The sequence below is a fragment of the Panthera pardus genome, unplaced genomic scaffold (genome assembly GCF_024362965.1).
Source record: "Panthera pardus isolate Hobbes unplaced genomic scaffold, ASM2436296v1 HiC_scaffold_12, whole genome shotgun sequence".
NCBI classification, from domain to species: Eukaryota; Metazoa; Chordata; class Mammalia; order Carnivora; family Felidae; genus Panthera; species Panthera pardus.
Window position 1 is genome coordinate 106,395,235 of NW_026526677.1, and position 15,224 is coordinate 106,410,458.

Genomic DNA, 15,224 nt, shown 5'->3' on the forward strand with positions numbered 1-15,224 from the left:
GAGCCGATATATCATATAAAACAGGAAATTAGTAATCAGGGTGAAAGCGTTATTGAGAAGATCCTCTCCCTTTCTTCTTTTTGGTAACAGAGTATCTTGAACTTTAGCGGAGCACATGGCTTTCCAGCTAGAGACCACATTTCCCAGCTTCTTTTGCAGGTGAGCATGTCCCTGTAACAGCTCTTGCCAAAGCCACGCAAGTGCAACCAGATAACCCTTTTTAAAGGAAGCTATTTGTTTTTCTTTCAATTTTCCTTTCCCAGTTTCCTAGAAAATGGCAACAACCAGGGTGGTCACGGGAGATGCAAAAGTGGAAGGTAAAGATTGAAGATGACAGACTGTCAGAGCCTGTATGACATCACGTAGCAGAGCCACCTGGCAGTGTCCCCAGCCCACGGCTGCAGTGTTCCATGAGGAACAAGTTAACATTTATGCTACTTAAGGTATGTATTTTAAAGACTTTGTTACCACAGCTTAGCCTCTGTCTTGACAAATATATAATTTAAGCTCCAAAAGAATAAAAGAAGGGAAAAAAACATTTAAAAGCACATATTTTAAAAGAATAAAGTGAAATCTTGAAAATAAGTCCCAATATATCAAAAGTAAATGGATTAAATATACCAATGAAAAGGCAGACTTTGTTTTCTAAAAATTTTTTTTAATGTTTGTTTATTTTTGAGAGAAAAAGAGACAGAACACGAGTGGGGAAGGGGCAGAGAGAGAGGAAGCCACAGAATCGGAAGTAGACTCTAGGCTCTGAGCTGTCAGCACGGAGCCCAGTGCGGGGCTCGAACTCACAAACTGCAAGATCTTGGCCTGAGCTGAAGTCGGACGCTTAACCGACTGAGCCACCGAGGCGCCCCATTTAAAATGCAAAAATTCTGACTCTACCACATTTAGATGAGGTATATCAAAATTGTAAAAGGTATAAAAGGATAGAAAAATACAAGGTAAGTACCTTGGTGTATTGCTGTCCAATTAAGGGGACTTTATTTAAATCCAGTTAAATGGGCCAGGAAAAAAATGCATTTTAAAGGATAAACAGGGTCACTAAAAAAATGTTAAGCATTAAGTTAATTTGGAATATCTAGCAACTCTAAACTTACAAGTATCTAAGAACATAGCATATATGTATGTTATATATTATATATAAAACAATTTCATGGGAAAATGGGCAAATATGCAATCACATTGGGAGATTGTTAGCATACTTTTGGAAATTAATGCATCAAACATTCAGTAAGACTCTAGTAAATTTGACAGGTGTAGTAACCTGTACTTAGTTGAATAATCTAAATTTCCAATTAAGTACAGAGGGAACACTGATAAAAATTGACAGTGTACTGAGTGATAAAGTATCAGTAAATCTTAACAATTTTTTACAGAGAACACCTTGTAGTTGAAAATAAAAATAAGGATTAGTTACTTTGTTCTAAAATTTAAGTACTTCACAAGGTAAATTGAAGCTTTCTAAACGGATTTATGTTTATGTTAACTACCCCCTGGAGATGTTTTTAGAATTCTGATATTTCAGTGTTGGCATATTTTGCTTTCAGGACCATACTGCGGTAGCATACATTAATAGCTCTTGATTCGCGCTATCATTATCAAAATCCACAAAGACATAAGATTTCAAAAGACAGTCAAAATGAGGTGTATATGTCATCCTAAAGAGGGTAGGGGGTCTAGAACTTCAAAGGTAACGAAAGCAATTCACAGGAAGATGAAAAAGACTAACTATTTGGTGAACATGTTTTTCTGCACTCTTCAGAAACAGTGGGATTTTGATCAAGGAGGCCTTGCTGGGCTTCTCCCCATCTACTATACCTACTTCCTAGTGTGATGTAGGTATCTGGTGCTGACTCTCCTCCTGGAGCAGGTCCTGTGTCTAAATTCTTTGAGGCAGTAAGAGGGAAGGTCACAGTTTCTTCCTGAGTCTTTTTGGGAAGAAGGCTTGAGATAATCTGGATGTCAGAATGGCACATTTTGGCATGAGCTGCCCTTGGTTCCTACCCAGGCCAGACCAGCATGAAAAACAACAGTAAAAAAAAACTCGAGTTAATGGTGTTGTGCGATAGCTTAAGACCAGTCTCCAGGAGGGTGGCAGTTGGTTTCTTTGGATTAAGAATGAGTAACTAGAGAGCACTTGCCACATCTCCTTGGACTTAGTTGACACCAAGCTTTGGGTTACAAAAAATGTTTTTCTGTTCTAATGTTAGTTGTTACTTACAGGAGTTTCTGAATACTATTCTGTTGCATAGCCTCAGATTTGAGGTCTGCTTTGAAGAATCCAGTTTTATCAAAACTTACCTTAATTTTGACCAGCGTTTCAACTTCCCAACTCTTTTTGATTCTTTTTTTTTTTTAATGTTTATTTATTTTGAGAGAGAGAGAGAGAGCAGGCATAAGCAGGGGAGGAGCAGAGGGAGAGGGAGACAAAGACTCCCAAGCAGGCTCCACGCTGCCAGCCCTGTGTGTACAGCTGTATAATATGAACTGATATGTGTCTAGTGTTATTTATTTGCATCACTGTCTGTATTAGCAAAATATTGATAATGTGCTTCAGGGGCGCCTGGGTGGCTCGGCCCGTTGAGCATCCGATTCAACTCAGGTCATGATCTCATAGTTTGTGGGTTTGAGCCCCCTGTCAGGCTCATGCTGACAGCTCAGATTCTGGAGTCTGATTTGGGTTCTGTGTCTCCCTCTCTCTCTGCTGCTCCCTACTCGTGCTCTGTCTCCTCTCAAAAATAAATAAACATTAAAAAAAAAACAAAAAACTTTTAAATGCCCTCAAAGTGTCCTTCATCTGGAGGTTAAATGAACTCTGGTACTACCCTGCAATGGAATAATGCGCAGCTGAAAAATAAAGTAAATGAGGTTCTTTGTGTACTGACACATGGTGACTTATAAGATCTATTATTAAGTGAAAAATTGAAGTGAATATAATGTATCATCCTTGGTGTAAGAAAGAGGAGAAAATAAGTATTTATAATCATATGGCTTGAACTTGTGTAGTAAGCCCTGAAAGGATAAATGAAAAAGAAATAGAACAGTAGGGTAGGGTAGACAGGTGCAGGGCAGGGAGCGAGGCTCCCCAGTGTGTACGTCGTGATAGGGCTTTAACTTTTGGACAGTGCAGATGCATTACCTATTCAAAACAAAACAAAGTAAGCAAAGCTTTGGAAAGAAACAATATTCCTCTTTCCACGGTTTATACGTTTTGGGGTTTTGTGGTTTTTTTTTTGAGCATGTTATACTTTTTGATAATCTTGTACGGGAACTCAAGGCATTGAGAAGCCAGAACAAGAACAAGAAAGGAAAACACAGCACAGTCTCCTGTGAGAAAAAAACTTAGAGTCAGCATATGAGAGAAAGCTGGATCCAGGAGAGCATAAAATGGCAAAACAGCATAACTGTCTACACAAAAAGACCTAAATGATACTGAAACCTTTGTATACATTGAGAAAACGTAGGCCCCACATGTTAAGTGACTTGCCACCATCACTCAGCTTATTTGTGGAGAAATCAGGATGAGATTCCCAGGACTCCTAATAAACAATCTCCATGTTTGTGTCTGTATTTGTGACTATATTGTGTCTATATGTCTCTGTTCATTAGTCATACCCCGTTACTACGCTGGCTGCACGGGCCCTGTGCCTCAGCATCTTTTCTCTGCCGTTCCCTCTGCCTGAAATGCTTTTCCCCCCAGAAAGCTACGTGCCTCACTCCCTCACTTTCTTTACATGTCTTTTCAAATGTCATTTTTTTTAGTGAGGCCTTTGCAAATCGTAAAATAGCAGCTGCCTACCCCCTATTCTCTGTCTCCTCTTCCATGCTTCCTATGTTGTGCAGCATTTGTCAGCCGTCTCACACACTTTATACTTATTTATTGTCTCTCTCCATATCCACCCTTCCCCCACCTCCTGGCATACACTCTTCAGGAGGGTAACAACTTTAATGTACTCCCGATAAGAGTATAGTAAATCCTCTTAGTTAGATAAATCAGTGTTGGGGCACCTGGGTGGCTCAGTCGGTTAAGCGTCCGACTTAACTCAGGTCATAACATGAGGTTCATGAGTTCGAGCCCCGCATCATGCTCTGTGCTGGAGCCTGCTTCGAATTCTGTGTCTCCCTCTCTCTCTGACTCAGTCTCTCTCTCTCTCTCTCTCTCTCTCTCTCTCTCTCTCTCTCTCTCTCTCAAAAAAAAAAAATTAGAAAAAATTAAGAGCAGCTGTGTCTTTTAAAAAAATAAAATAAAAATAAATAAATGTTTTGCCCCATAGTAAGCATTTAATAAACATTAAAGAGTTAATGAACTGAAACTACCCCTGAGCTTGAGAGTAGAAATGAAGTGAAACAATCAGAAAAGCAATTCCAAGTGATCGAAATATGTGGACAACCTGGTGGGCCAGGTTTCTCTAGGATAAAGAGGCCAAAAGGACTGGAAAGCTGCATAAGCCTTGTGTTAGACCAGGTCAGCCCCTGGGACTCTCATAGTGGTAACAGTTATCAGTGGAAGGTCTTCCAGAAAAGTGACTTTTGCAAACTGAAAATAGTTAGTTGAGGACCAGTGAAAATCCTTAAACAACAAAAATTCAACTTAGTAGGTTGAAAGATAAAATTGGCTTTATCAAACTATTCATGAAAGGGGCAGCAGCCCATGTAGCAAATTGAAAGGCGCTCCTTTGAGCTGCAGAAAAGGAAAGGTTTTTAAATCAGAAAGGGAGCAAAAAAGAGGAAATTATTACCAAAGAAGGCATTGTTTCAGGCAAGGTCGCCCTCCTAAGGAGAGCAGGAGGGTCTATCAGTAAATTTCCTAGTACTAACCAGGAAATTCACGTTGACCAGTCCCAAGCTACACGCCTGGGGGTTGAAAGTGCAGGCAGGTTAGGCAAAATAAGTCTTGGCTTATTCGCATGGAACTCTTGGCATAAGTGACTCTGTTTTTTTTAAGATTTTATTTTTAAGTAATCTCTACACCCAGTGTGGGGCTTGAACTCATGACCCTGAGATCAAGAGTCACATGCTCTACCAATTGAGCCATCCAGGCGCCCCAGAGTGACTCCACTTTAGACGGTGGTTTTTCATTTAAACAAAACAAATGGAAGGCTCTGGCTTCTGTAAGCCCACAGTAGCCAAAGTAATTAATTACTATTATGAGACACTGAAACTTTCCTGCAAGAAAGAAAATGTGCTCAGAAGGAATGATCAAAATCCCTTTAAACTCCTTCTATCCAGACATAGAGCTTGGCAAAGTGAAAATTAAGTCTAAAGTTAAGGGAAAGTGTATTCAGTCTCCACTTAATTTGAAGATTGCAAACAAAGCCATTATGGAGAAATTTAGGTAGCACTGGTCATTTTCATTCAATAGATGGAGCCAGAGTAGAAAAGAAACAGTCTGGCAGATTGTGAAACTGCACAAAGAGGGATTCAAAACTGGGAATCCACTGTGGATTCCAGCCCCTAAGAGTCCATTAGGCGTCGACCCAACCCACCCAGGGCTTTCACCAGTTGCCAGTCGGTTGCGGGTGGGGGGGTTGGGGTGAGGGGGGCTCTCGCTGAGCCGGTGATCCAATTGCCTCTGCCTTAAACTGCTCTTGGCTCCGCTTGGCTCATTCTCTTCCTCAGGCTGCAGTGAAGCCTTCCTCCGCTTTGCTAGCAGAGAGATCCTCCCTGCTCTTCCCGGCCCCACATCCTATTTAGTTACTCAGGGGCTAATCAGCATTTGTAATTGCATTTTGTGTATATGTTAATTATCTGCTCCCCCCTCCGCCGCCCCAGAATGTAAGCTCCATAAAGGCACATTGCCCACAGCATGCTCAGCACCCAGCAGACAGTTGAGTTCGGAGCGCAGCGAATGTTCAGTAAATATTTGTCGAATGTATGCATTGGCATTCTGGATTGTTTGAATTGTTGGGCACTATACCAAGGCTTTTACATGCATTTTTCTCTATCTCTCATGAGATAAACATTGACTGTGGAAAAGCTGAAGCTTAAAGAGGTTGTATAATTTGTCCAAGGTCACATAGCAAAGCTGAGAATTAAAACCAAGTCTTTCTGATTCTAAAATCTCTGCTGTCAGCTCACAGAACTTTCATAAACAAGCAAGTGGTAGTGTATTAGGGTAAAGTTTTCACAAGAAAGCCAAGGGGAAAAAGTAGGAGATGCCAGAAAATTGGCTGTGGCACTCAGTTTTGTCACTGCTCCCAACATTTGCTCGTGTGCCAGCCATTCTGTATAGTTCAAAATTAAATATGCTTTCTGGTCCTGGATTCAGATTTCAAAGGAGAAGACCCAAGATCTCTTCACACCTCCTCCTCTTTCTTTGTCCACCGCTCATGCGTCCTTCCGACTGTCACTCTCTGGGCACACTCAAAGGCAAAACATTAGACCGTGTTACTGTGTCACTGCAAGAAGGCAGATCTGGTGCCGGGCAAGTGTAAGACAATCCTACTGAGACAAAGAGGGACGCTTAGAAGGTTTGAAAAGTAGCAAAAGAGAACACACAAGCATCGAGAGGGCCCGTAAAGAGAGATCTAGGATCCAGACATGAACGTGTATGTGAATGGGAGACAGGGCATTCAGGAGTGGAAGGGAGCAAGACCAAGCAAACAGGACCCACGTGTGAAATCGAGAAGCAGCACATTACATTAGATTAGTGCTTGGAGGGAAATGTGACTCAAATTCTGCCATTCTCTTTTCATAATAGAAATGTCACAATTAAGACTAAAAGAAACGAGGGAATACAAATAAAAGACCCAGCTTGAAATCCCAAGTTTTCAGAAAGAATATCCTGTCTGCATCCCCTAGCGCTCCTGCAAAACATGACTCAAACCCACAAGGTCCAGAAAGGAGCTAAATTGCAATGCTTTCACCTGAAACAATCTCCCTGGCGTACTCTAAATTTTCGTTAAGTGAAAAGAAGGTTACGACAGAAAATTCTATTCAGAGCCTGCACCGAAGCCCCAGGAAGGCCATTGGCAAACTGCCTCAGGGCATATCAGAAATGGGGTATAAATGTGGACATCTTGTACTTGTTCATGTTCAGGTTGAGGACCAGCCAGACCTGCGGCCCCTGGGAAGTATGACCGCAGACCTAGCCTGCTTGGTCTTCTACTCCTCACCGCACCCACTGCAGGGACAGGTTCGCAGGCCCCAAAGTGTGTTGTTCCCTGCAGGCTGGGAGGTGAGAGGGAAGGTGAGGGTGTCCTTCCTTACACGCACCTGTCCCACTGCTACGTGTCTGTCACGTAATGCCAGTGCCTAGACAATTCCATCCCGCTGCCCGAGGCTGGGGTGTTCTCATCAGACGAGAAGTGATTCTAGGGAAGGGCCTTTCTGTTCTCCATGCATACTCTCCAGAATCCAAAGTGAGCAAAGGCGGTTTCTTTGAGATTAAATCTATTTACTTCTTTAAAAAAAAAAAAAATGTTTGTTAACGTTTATTTATTTTTGAGACAGAGAGAGACAGAGCATGAACGGGGGAGGGTCAGAGAGAGGGAGACACAGAATCTGAAACAGGCTCCAGGCTCTGAGCTGTCAGCACAGAGCCCGACATGGGGCTTGAACTCACCAACCACGAGATCATGACCTGAGCTGAAGTCGGACGCTTAACCGACTGAGCCACCAGGTGCCCCAGAAGCAAATCTTTTTTAAAAAAATTTTTTAAAGGTTATTCCTGTTTTGAGAGAGAGAGAGGGAGAGACTGAGAATGAGCGGGGGAGGGGCAGAGAGAGAGAGGGAGACACAGAATCTGAAACAGGCTCCAGGCTCTGAGCTGTCAGCACAGAGCCCGACACGGGGCTTGAACTCACAGACCATGAGATCATGACCTGAGCCAAAGTCGGCCGCCCAACAGACTGAGCCACCCAGGCGCCCCTATTTACTTCTTTTTAAAAATAGTTTTGTATTTACCACAGGACAATAAAATGTGTTCTAATTTTTTTTCTCTTAAGAGGAAGTCACCTTTGTTTCTTCTGTATGGGGGAAATACAGATATTTAACAACTAGTGTTTCAGAGAATGGGGAAGCTCCATTACTAAAAATTCCAACTGGATCAAAGATTTAAATGTGTAAAAGGAAATCTAAAGGTACTAGAAGAAAACATAGAAAGGACTCCCATGAAACATGGTACATTGACCATATGCCTTTATCTTCTCTCCTTGTGGTGGGCAACATAATGGCTCCCAGGGTCTGTCCACATTGTAATCCCCAGAACCTATGAATGTTACCTGATTGGACAGAGACTTTGCAGATGTGATTAAGTTAAGCCCCTTGAAATATGGACATTATCCTGGATTATCTGAGGGGGCCCTAAAAGTAACAACTAGTATCTTTTTGGAGAAACAGAGGGAAGAGATGTGATCACAGAGGCAGAGATTGGAGGGACGTGGCCACAAGACAAGGAAGCTGGAGGAAGCCAGGAAAAGATTTTCTCGTAGAGCCTATGTCTCTACGGGAGTATGGCCCTGCCGATGTCTTCATTTCAGCCCAGGGAAAGTGATTGCAGATTTCTGGCCTCCGGAAATGTGAGAGAATAAATTTCTTTGGTTTTAAGCCACCAAGTTTGTGGTAATTTGTCATAGCAGCCCCAGGAAATTAGCATACTTCTAGATCCATCCAAACTCCACTAGAATAAGCTACAGGTAAGAAAATGATACAGCTCATAAAGATAAGGAGAATGGCAGAAAAGGACTTCAGTAAGTGTTTGGAAGATGGAAAAGAATGAACGAGTGAACGAGTGAATCAATGAATGATTGAGAGAGACTATCAGAGTTGGGAACAATGCAGGCTGAACCCCCTGGAAAGGAAGATGTGATCAAGGCAGAAGACACTTCTCCCAGAGAGGTCAGACTCAGGGTCTGCAAGCACCAAGCAGGCACAGGGGTGAGGAGCAGGACATTAGAGACAGTGGAAGTAGGAACACGAGCCTTGGTTCCCTTGCCCCACTCCCTTCTCTGATACTGGTTGCCAGGAGCCAGGTATATCCTTGTTTCTCACCTCCCTCACCCCAGTCCAGTCCCTTGATCCACCATCACATAAGCTGACGTGGATGTTCTGTTCCCGTTCCTTGTGTTGGAGAGAACTGTTGCTTCCTGGATGCGAGGGGGTAGGAGATGCTGTGCAGGGCTGGGCACGGTCTTCTCCTTGTCCGCTCTGCCCCGTGGAAAGAAGACAAGCTTTCTGGTGGCTACCACACTCTCCAAGGCACATCATCGTAAAATTTCAGTAAACTGGGAATAAAGAGAAGACCAGGGCTTCCAGAATGAAAAACCAGGCCACATAAGATGCTAAGGATCAGCAATCTGACTGGCATCAGACTTTTCAACAATAGTTCAAAATACTGGAAGATGATAGAGCAACACCTCAAAACTCTGAGATAAAATATCACTGAAAAAGTTTGTATCCAACCAAACTTCTAGCAAGTGTAAGGGGAAAATAAGGGTATTTTCAGACATGCAAAGTCTCAAATTATTTGCCAACCATGTATCATCTAGGTGGAAGCTCCCAAAGGGTACAGTTCCATCGTAATGTGGAGTGAACAAGAGAGGCAACATGGGATCCAGAAAAAAAACTAGAGGATGTACCCAGGAGAGTGGCAGAGGGGAAATCCTAGGATGATGGGTATTTATCACACCTCCGGAGAACAGGGGCCTGTGTTAAGTGCCAAAGGGAGACATCTAAGGAGAGGAATTCAGAACTGACAGGTTATTTCAGGTGTTGAGAATGTAGGGGGATATTATTACTAAGAGTTTTCTAAGTCTGTTGGATCGTTTGTGGGGAAGAAGGGTGATAATCTGTAGAAAAGGAAGCAGTTTGGCCAGGGCTATGGGGGTTTGCAATTACTAATGACAGGAAGCGGGAAGTTATGCAAGAAGAAGATACAAGTATATATACTGCTTGGTTCAGCATGAATAATATTTGAGTTTTATATGAACACTGACTTTTGACTAAACTAGAGATTTTGATATCACTGTGTTGGGAAAAGGCAGGGAGTGAAGTGGGGAAAGTTAGAGTTGGATAAGAAATCAAAAGCCTCAACAATTTCCTTTCTGGGATTGTAAATATATGTTTTTAAATAATCTCTTCACCTAACATGGGGCTGGAACTCACAACCCCAAGATCAGTAATCACATGTTCTACCAACTGAGCCATCCAGGCACCCCTCAATCTAGGTATTTTGATACACGTACAAAGAAGGTCACCATATCGTTGAACAAAAGATAGCAAAAACAGAGACAACTTGCATACCTGTCTTTGGAACTGGTTGAATAGATCACGGTTAAATGGGGTATCATGCAAGCATTAAAAAAAAAAAAACAAAAAAACAGTCATCCCAGTATATGCCAACACGAACTACCTCCAGATAGTGAATACAAAAAAAGCCCACACAAACAAAATCAAGATGGAGAATAGTGGGTCCAATATACAATATCACTATTTAGGAGGAAAATAAATATACATATGCAAACATGCACAAACATTGAGTCTGTGTATGTACAACCTCTGGAAGGATACACAAGAAACAATTCTATGGACAAACTAGTCAGGTGGGCAGGGATAGATAAGAGCCCTACTTTTCACTACATACCATTTTGTTACTTAAAATTTTATGCTAGCAAATATATTACCTAGTCAAATGTTGGAGGTTTTTTTACATAATTTTTTTTCAGGAATAGATTTTAGTGATTCATCACTTACATACAACACCCAGTGTTCATGCCAACAAGTGCCCTCCTTAATGCCCATTGCGCATTTAGCCCATCCCCCCCCAATCCAATATCCCTCCAGCAATCCTCAGTTTGTTCTTTGTATTTAAAAGTCTCTTATGGTTTGTCTCCCTCTCTGTTTTTATCTTCATTTTCCTTCCCTTCCCTATGTTCATCTGTTTTGCATCTTAAATTCCACATATGAGTGAAGTCATATGATATTTGTCTTTCTCTGGCTGACTTATTTCGCCTGGCATAATACACTCTAGTTCTGTCCACATTGTTGCAAATGGCAAGACTTCATTATTTTTGATCACCAAATAATACTCCATTGTATATACATACCACATCCTTTATCCATTCATCAGTCAATGGACATTTGGGCTCTTTCCATACTTTGGCTGTTGTCAGTAATGCTGCTATAAACACTGGGGTGCATGTGCCTCTTCAAAACAGCACACCTGTATCCCTTGGATAAATACCTAGTAGTGCAATTGCTGGGTCATTGGGTTATCCTATTTTTGATTTTTTGAGGACCCTCCTTACCGTTTTCCAGAGTGGCTGCGCCAGTTTGCATTCCCACCAGCAGTGCAAAAAGGTTCCTCTTTTTTCTGCATCCTTGCCAACATCTGTTGTTGCCTGAGTTTTTAATTTTAGGCATTCTGACAGGTGTGAAATGATATTGTGGTTTTTATTTGTATTTCTCTGGTGATGAGTGATGTTGAGCATCTTTTCATGTATCTGTTAGCCATCTGGATGTCTTCTTTGGAAAAGTATCTTTGCATGTCTTTTGCCCATTTCTTCACTGGATTGTTTGTTTTTTGGGTGTTGAGTTTGATAAGTTTTTTTATAGATTTTGGATACTAACAAATGACATGTGATATGTCATTTGCAAATATCTTCTCCCATTCTGTCAGTGGCTTTTTAGTTTTGTTGATTATTTCCTTCACTGTGCAGAAGCTTTTTATCTTGATGAGGTTCCGATAGTTCATTTTTGCTTTTGTTTCCCTTGCCTCCAGAGATGTGTCAAGAAGGTGCTGCAGCCGAGGTCAGAGAGATTGTGGCCTGTTATCTCCTTTAGGATTTTGATGGCTTCCTGTCTTACGTTTAGGTCTTTCATCCATTTTGAGTTTATTTTTGTGAATGGTGTAAGAAAGTGGTCGAGGTTCATTTTTCTGCACGTTGCTGTCCAGTGTTCCCAGCACCATTTGCTGAAGAGCCTTTTTTCCATTGGATGTTCTTTCCAGCTTTGTCAAAGCTTAGTTGACCATACGTTTGTGGGTCCATTTCCAGGTTCTCTATTCTGTTCCACGGATCTTTGTGTCTGTTTTTGTGCCAGTACCATACTGTCTTGATGATTACAGCTTTGTACTATAGCTTGAAGTCTGGGACTGTGATGCTTCCTGCTTTGGTTTTCTTTTTCAAGATTGCTTTGGCTATTTGTGGCCTTTTGTGGTTCCAATCACATTCTAGGATTGTTTTTTCTAGCTCTGTGAAGAATGCTGGTGTTATTTTGATACGAATTGCCAAATGCTTTCTTAAAGGGAGGGGGAAAAATACCTGGCAAGAGGAAAGAAACTTTAAAAAAACAAAACGAAACAAAATTAGTCCCCTTTGTATCTCAGCCTGACTCCTCAGTCATCATCTTCAAATGTCATTTCAGTACTTTTAGCATTTTTCCTTTAGGTGGCAGCATCCACATTTTGGGAGTACAGTCCATCTACCGAGCCTTGAGGATCATTTAGCAATAGTGTTTGGAGGTCCTATTTTTCCTTTTCATAAGAAAAAACTTCATAAAATGTTTATTATATTTATAAAATGTATGACCTGGAAACGTTCCTGAGTATTGTATCCGAAAAGAAAATAGAAATGAAAAGCAGGTTACCAGTTTGAGGGGATGTACAACAGACTGGGAAGATAATTCACCAAAATGTTGACAGTGATTTATGTCTGGGTAATAGAGCAGGAAATTGGTGAATTTTTTTTTTTCTTTTTGTGCCTTTCCAAATTTCCTACAATGAGCACGGTATTTTTAAAAACATTGTTTATCCTTCTGTCCATGCCTTGCCATCAGCCTCCTTGGGCCCTTGGAGAACTGAAGAGAGTTATCCGGTACCCAAATATTTTCAGTGTCAGAAAGCTCTAATTTTTTAACTGTGGAATGAAAATAATGACAGAAACTTGAAACGTATAATAGGACTAATTGAAGGAGAGATTGAGGGGTAAAGGATCTTTTTAATACTCCCCACGCCCAGAAGTCAACTTACTGTGAAGCTAGTAAAGCTTATGCTTCAGGGCCTCCCCCTCCCTTACGCTGATCCCTTTCAAAATATTGTATCCCATTTGAATTCATGATTTTGGATGACAAGGCCCATAAATTATCCTGCGGCAGAACCTACCAAACCCAGATCCACCATTGCCAAAGCACACTGAAATGGTCTCTGACAAGTTTGTCCCTGTCCTTGTATGAGGCAGGTTAGTTCTAACTATGCTTTGAGCAGGTGGGGGGGGAGGGGGAGGAGGAATGCCTGTAAACTCCCCATTGAACTGGGAGGCCAAGCCTCATACACCCTGTACACTTGTTGCCTACCTAGCCCATGTCTGGCACATTTCAGGTAATCAGAAACCATTTGTAGCCCTGTTAAATGGCAGTGAATTTTCATGGAGAAGTAAGAGTTCCTAATTCATGGAGTAGTTGACGAGTAGTATTTGTAGAGCTGTTGCTCGTGGCTCGCAGAGAGGGTGCTCCTCCTGTCTTAAATAAACAGCGCCACAGAGAGGACACCTCATCCCCAGAGGAGCCCTTGGGACTGGTGAGCAGATCCCGCCAGGTGAGTCATCACCTGGTACAGCTTAGCAAGAGACTCTGGCTCCCCTCTTTGAAAAGCTGCATCTGGGGGCATTTGGGTGGCTCAGTCGGCTGGGCGATCGACTCCAGCTCAGGTCATGATCTCAAGGTTTGTGAGTTCGAGCCCCGCATCGGGCTCTGTGCTGACAGCTTGGAGCCTGGAGCCAGCTTCTGATTCTGTGTCTCCCTCTCTCTCTGTCCCTCCCCTGCTCGTGCTCTGTCTGTCTCTGTCTCAGAAATAAATAAACATTAAAAAAAAATTAGAAAAGCTGCATCAGCATACTTGGGATACAAAGAAAAAAACAAATCTGGTGTGTGACATAAATCTCTCAAACACAAGAGTGCAAACTGACATGGGATACCAAATGAGAAGAATGAACAAAAAAAGCTGCTGCCGTATGACCCAGCACCTCCCCTCTGGGTACACACCCAAAGGGAATGAAAGCAGGGACTTGGGCAGAACGTACACCGCGTTCATAGCAGCATTTTTCATAATAGCCTAAAAGTGGGAGTAACCAGTGTTCATCAACAGATAAACAGATAAGCAAAACGTGGTCTCTACATATGATGGAAAAGGAATGAAATTCACACATGCTACACTGAACGTTGAGGACATTTTACTAAGTGAAATAAGCCTGTCACAAAAGGACAAATATTGTGGGATTCCCTTTATATGGAATATCCACAGCAATCAGAGTCACAGAGACAGAAAGCAGATGGTAGTTTCCAAGGATTAGGGGAGATGGGGAGTTGTTGTCTGATGGGTACAGAGATTCAGTTCTGCAAGATGTGACTGTACTTACGCCACTGAACTGTGCACTTAAAAATGGTAAATTTTATATTTATTTTATTTATTTATATTTATTATTTATTTATATTATTTATATTATATTATTTATATTTTACTGCAATAAAAAAACGTGCCAAAAGACCAAGCAGATGGAACAAGGAAATAAATATTTTCCTATATTTTATCAGTAATTTCACAAGAAGGGATTGATGGTCTATTACAGAACTGTTCTGTAATGTAGATGTGAATTATTTGTGAATGTTTACTAATCTCTAATGACGCCCTTACTATGTGTTCAGAACCATGCTAAGGGAATTAACACATTCTCTTAACTCTCAAAATCAGCCTGTGTAGGTGTAGGTACTATTATTATGGTCATTTTCAAATTCAGAAAGTAAGGCTTAGAAAGTTTTAAGTCATTTGCCCATAGGGCAGAGTTAGGGCACTGTGGAGCCCAGATTTGGCCATGTTGCTCATTTCAGAGTTTGGGTTCAGTTTTGGGGGTTTTTAGTGCATTTTTCTTTTTCTTTTATTTTAGAAGGGAAGAGAGAGAGAGAGAGAGAGAGAGAGAGAGAGAGAGAGAGAGAGAGAGAGAATATCTTAAACAGCCTCCACACTTAGCACCGAGCCCAAAATCAAGAGTTGGATTCTAAACCAACTGAGCCACGTAGATGCCCCTTAATAAAAACTTTTTGTTGTTCGTAAGTTAAACACTTGTTTAAGGAATTTCTCAGGAAAGGAATTGGAATCAGGAGAATGCAAATGACATTGATATGCTCCGAGGATCTAAGAGCTGAACAGTGCTCCTTTCAGAATTATGCCTAAAACAGTGCCTCGGCCAGCGGCCCATGTACTTGCTGTGGAGTGGGGGGACTCC

General features: G+C 41.7%; 1 long non-coding RNA gene across 3 annotated transcripts in view; it reads left to right on the forward strand.

Moving 5' to 3' along the window:
* The window catches only part of LOC109278690 (uncharacterized), a 32,671-nt gene that overhangs the window by 5,956 nt on the left and 11,491 nt on the right, over window positions 1-15,224 (forward strand). Inside the window, exons 2-4 of one of the 3 annotated variants that reach the window (XR_002085796.2) lie at window positions 91-159; window positions 264-443; window positions 8,350-8,564. This is a non-coding gene — a long non-coding RNA (uncharacterized LOC109278690). Of the gene's footprint in view, window positions 1-90; window positions 160-263; window positions 444-6,277; window positions 7,637-8,349; window positions 8,565-15,224 lie in introns of those variants that run through there. The other 2 variants (XR_008421317.1, XR_008421318.1) reach the window with 2 other exon arrangements.